The 5,324-nt window shown below is 35.4% G+C and overlaps 1 protein-coding gene across 1 annotated transcript in view; it reads right to left on the bottom strand.

Moving 5' to 3' along the window:
- Positions 1-3,709: 3,709 nt before the first annotated feature.
- vgll4a (vestigial-like family member 4a) overlaps positions 3,710-5,324 on the bottom strand; it is a 7,736-nt gene continuing 6,121 nt past the window's right edge. Inside the window, exon 6 of the mRNA XM_005938994.3 lies at positions 3,710-5,324. This exon is cut by the window's right edge and continues 390 nt beyond it. The gene's annotated coding sequence lies outside the window, so the exon portion shown is untranslated.

Below are 5,324 nucleotides of genomic sequence, written 5' to 3' on the forward strand. Positions count from 1 at the left end.
CATGACTGAGCGCATTAAATTTCCAATCCGAGTTTGTTAATATTTGGTGGAACCCTTCCCGACTTCTAGTAAAACCTCTTTTTTAAATTCTACCCATCTAATGTTTTCTTTTTTTGGGGGGGGGGGGGGTTGCTAGTTGCAACCCACAGGTTAATATTTCAACTCTCATGTGTAATCAAACTTTTTTATATTTTCCAAAAATACTTTTGTTAATTGTGGACAAGTGGCACAGTTTGGAGCCTATTTGCACAAATGCACAAAACAACTCTTATCAACCCATTTGTCGACCCCTCTTTATCAAAATTTCCACAGTGGACTTTTTAAGGGTTTGCTGGGTTTGAGTGCATTTGTGTAATTTGTGTGAATTTTCACTCTGTTTGTATGCCCGACATATACACAATTTTATCTCATACATTTCCTAGTTTCCCAAAATTTGTATTGACCTCCAAAGTTCCCCTTAACTGCCACTTCTTGCAAGCCCCAAAGTTGTTGTGTGAAGTGTCAGATTCCATCAAGCTCCAACACCACCAAAGGTGGATAGTTTCTACTCGCACTTCTTGACCTGTCAACATCTGAGGAAATCAACTATGCTACAGTAACTATTTAAACGTTTATTACATTTTTTAAGTAAAATAATGCAGTAACAATTAAATAAAGGCTCGTTTTAATGTGTCTTCAATATTCAAAGCAGAGCTTGTTTTCATTCAAGCCCAGAGGTGTGCATACTATGCTGCTAATCTGCATACCCAGTGTGATCCAAGTTTTCTAAAGCCATCTTTTACAGAAAATAAAATATTTTTGCAATGTTAGTGGCTTTTCAGAAGAGTTTTCAAAAGGCAAAAATCACAGGGTTAACAAAGTAGTAACAGAAAAGCAGGTGATGAAACACCATTACACACTGCCATTCCCCAGCCCTGATTCCACTTTAAGTGGTTTCACTAATACATAGATAAACCACTTCATTTCAACCAGCAGCAGTAAGTGAAAACAGAACATGAGCAATGATTCCTGATAAGATGGTTCATAAAAGGCAGCTTTAATTACTGAGACCGTGTGATTGCACCATTCCAATTTCATAAATAATCTTCAGATTTGCTACGTAGATTTTTGCATCTCCAGATAACCCTCAAATAGCTTGTATGTGAATAAGCATGCCATATACAGTGTCAACAGCTACACTTTTGTGTTAATCAGAATAATGTAAAACAATGAAACATTTTTATGTACAACAAATTCACAAAGTATTCAAACCCCCTTCATTCCTTGCACATTTTTATTGCATGTTTTCAAATGGATTAAACTTGTTTCTTCTCCATCACATGACAATAATTAACCCATAATGAGAAAGTGAAGACATGTTTTAAAACTGTTTCTGCAAATTTATTCAAGTGTCTTTTAAAACACAAGCTCCCCATTTTCAAAAATATTAAAAAAATTAATTCAGCACTTTGTCAAGGTGCCTTTTGCAGCACTTGTAGCAAGCACACTGTGCATGTCTCATTAGGCTCCCCCTTTATTCTTCCAGGCAGACAGCAGACTCCCAACACATTGCTGACACATCAAGGACAGTCTGAAAAAAGGATTTACCTAAACACTGGCTCGAGAGCTACGAAGGCTGAATATTTTTTTGACAGGTGTTTTTATTTAAATAAAACTTAAACTCACTTCACATTATGAATAAAGTGTAGATTCAAATGTTACAGACTTTAGAGTGAAACAGCCTAAATACTGTGTAAATCCCCCATATACACTACTCTGAATCAAGGCAGCACTGTATGGGAAGATTGTGAGGTTTTATTTATTTCAGCTCATACAAACATCATACCCATTGTTTTCTGGCAAAAAACTATTTTAACTACAGATTTGTGTAGACAATAAATTAATCTCAAACTGTAACCATTCACTGTATTTGCCACTACTCTCTTAATTTCAGTTACAAGTAATTATAAAGGACAAAAAGACATATGCAAAGGCAGGCATTATATGTTTATTTTGAAGAAATGTAAGTAAAAAAACAAAAAAAGACAAAAAAAAACAAAAAGTGGCGTTTTCTTCCAGAGAAATAAGGACAAAAATGCACAACTGTTTTTTGTATTTGGATGACACCTTAAACAGTCTGAGATACAGGTAGTGTAAATACAGAAATTAAATAACAATTGACTAAAACCCCAAACATATTATTGAAAACCCTACTTGTGTCAAACAAGCAGATCCTGTGACAAACCCTAATTTCTACTATGGTACGAACAAATCCTACACAAACTAATAGTGTTACAGAAGTACTTTTGACACAAAGAAAGTCTTGGATCAAGAGGCTGTTGTGTTCCTGCACATAATAATCATCTGACAACTGTGGGAAAATAATCAACCTGTAGAAAGTTAGAATCCATGATTACAAGATATTGAGCATCCATGCTACAGAGAAGTACACTACCGAAAGAAAAAAATAATAATAAAAATCAATCATTCCGCACGGCGCAATGATAGTCTTGTGAGTAAATTAAAGTATAAAGTCAGGATAGTGTATGCAATGACTTAAAAATTGCAGAATATTAATAACAAATGTATAGATTTTCACAGGCAGTTAAATGACCAAAATTAGACTTTACAATACCCCCATCTCAGTCAGTGTGGACAAATAGTTTACGCTAACAAAAGAGAATTTGACAAGAGGAAAAATTTAACTTAACCGAAACGTCACTGCAGAAAAAGACAAAACTTTTCTCATTTTTTTCCTCAATCAAAACTTTTGCAGCACACACCATGACATCACCTTGATTCAAAACAGACAAAATACTTGTAACAGTAAAAGCTAAACACAACTGAAGTGACAGCTTGGCATCAGGCAGCAGTGATGGAATGTTGATGCCTACTTATAAAAGGACACCCATATTGCATGTGCATGAAAATCTAAAGCAATGGAGAAATCCTTTGTTGTTCTTACTGTTGGGAGAAGAAAAAAAAAAAAAAAGCCCCCACCTGATCAAATTACCTGATTTTTTTTTATTAATGTGTTTGATGAAGCCATAAAAGTAGTTACCTTCAAAGTTTGAGCAAATTCACTGTTCAGTTCGATACTTGGTTCAATATTTTTTCCATACAAAAAAAAATGTTCATGCTTTTTTAATTTGTCATTTATTAAAATTATAAATATATATTTTAACTCAAAAGTACAGTTTTTAAATTTAATGTTGCTGAAACAACAAAGGGATAAAATAATAAATTGATCTGATCGAGAAATCACTCATCTTTGGAAAAGAGACTTTATTACAGAGAAATGGCTCTTTCCAAAATAAAAGCTATACTATACGCTTCTTCTGGGCTATATTCTCAGCAGCATATTAAACATATCAGGTCCCCATAAGGAGAATCATGTGCTAACGGCTGTCTAAATGACGCGGGTAAAGTTTGTAGCATGCGTGCTTGTTGTTTTTTTCTGCTTCCACTTGTCTTTGCACTAGGATGATGTCGGCGTAAATGTGCAGTCATATTCGTTGTGTTCCCACTAGTGCTGTCAGCGTTAATCTGAAATGACGTTAACACCACAACACGGCAAATCTCCGTTAACGAGCTACCGCGGATCGCCCCGTGCGTGGGGCTGGACAGCGTCAACACATTAACGAGCTAACTGCGCTAACGCAGTAGTTCCCACCCATGTAATTGAGCATTGCGTGGCACATCTGACATACTGTTTTACTTTAGTCCATGACGCGCTTACCTTCAGGGTCATACTTCACATGAAAACCAAAATAGTTCCAAACGCCAGATCTGAATGAGGGTGGGGGAGGTTAAATTTGCCATGTTGCAAGGAGCTTATCTTCGGTCTTGCTACCTTGCGCTGCGCTCAGTGGATCTGCGCTCGACAGTGCAGCCTAGGCGGAGTAGTCGAACGCAGATCCACTGAGCTCTCAACACAGACAGCATCCTCAGAAGAAAAGTTGATAAAATAAATTAAAAATTTTGTATTGTTTGATACATATGCATACCACTGTATCGAACGGTTCAACCATAAGTTACATTTTAAGGTGACCCAAACAATGACGACTACAAAATTAAGGGGAAAAAATATCACAGCTAGAAGATCAGCCTAGTATCAAATGTACGAAATAACCAATTACTCTAGATTTTTTTTTAAAGCTTGTTTCAGTTACTCTATATCACAAATTAAAAAGTGCAAAAACTTTTAATGCACCATTTAGTTTCCTGTAACTTTCTATGGCTTTATTAAGCATACTGTAGTTACTGTAGAAAAAAATAAATGTGCTTACTGTGAGGTGAGGTGGGAGGCACTAATGAACTTTTCATGGAATGAACCATTTAAAAAAAAAGAAAAAAAAAAAAGAAAGGAACAACAAAAAGAAACACATTAAAGTCAAAGATCTGTTGTCACTGTATTTTGCCAAAAGTCAACATGAAACTATCAACATGTGAAGAATAAATAAAGTCACTGCTAATAAAAAGCTACAGAAAGTCAGATTTAGCTGTATTCAGTCTTGTGTAAAGCCGCAGTGTTCAGCTCCACAGAATTACCCAAAAAAAAAAAAAAAGCAATGCAGCCTATTTAACTGTATTCATACAACCTTGCCAGAGGCTGTGACTTGTAGATGGATGCTAGGATATACATCTACATATACTAATGAAAACCGGATACAAAAAAATATATTGAGTACAACTGTACCAGCAGTGAGTATTTCTAAAATGTTACAGATAAAAAATAAATTCTGAGTAAATATATAGTATAGAATAAGGATTGTAATAGAACCCAGCTATTTAAAACATGCTGTCTAGTTAGATATCTACTGTGATATTAGTTTATTAAGTAATCGCCCACAGTGAGTGTATAGACAGGAAACTATAATTATTCAACAGTGGATACGTCCAGTTCACCATCATAAAGAAGACTGATTAGGCTAGTGTCTTCACAAAGCGGGGGACCAGAGCCTTAATTGCATTATCACAATCACAAATGTATTCGTGAACACATCAGTTCCAACTGAAACAGGTAACCTGCTACCTTAAACGGTCAGAAATGTAATAGTGCAAATGAGACCTGGTTGTCCTTTTCAAGTAATATAAATTCAAAAGCAGTGTGATTTAGATGAAAATAAAGAGTAAATCCATGGCTTATATGTTGATTGGAAAGGCAGGAAACTCTTTGGCTATCAAGGCAGGTGAAAGGCAGGTAAAACAGAGCATGAACTCTGAACAACTGACCACTCTGTGAATCTCATTTTCATTTCAAAATAAAATCTGTGATTGTTTCCACAACTAACACTGTCAACCCAACTATTCAATATTAAGATTCTCTTCTATTATAAGAGAGA

The sequence above is a fragment of the Haplochromis burtoni genome, unplaced genomic scaffold, assembly GCF_018398535.1.
Source record: "Haplochromis burtoni strain Fernald_Lab_line unplaced genomic scaffold, NCSU_Asbu1 Contig_252, whole genome shotgun sequence".
In the NCBI taxonomy this organism is placed as follows: Eukaryota; Metazoa; Chordata; class Actinopteri; order Cichliformes; family Cichlidae; genus Haplochromis; species Haplochromis burtoni.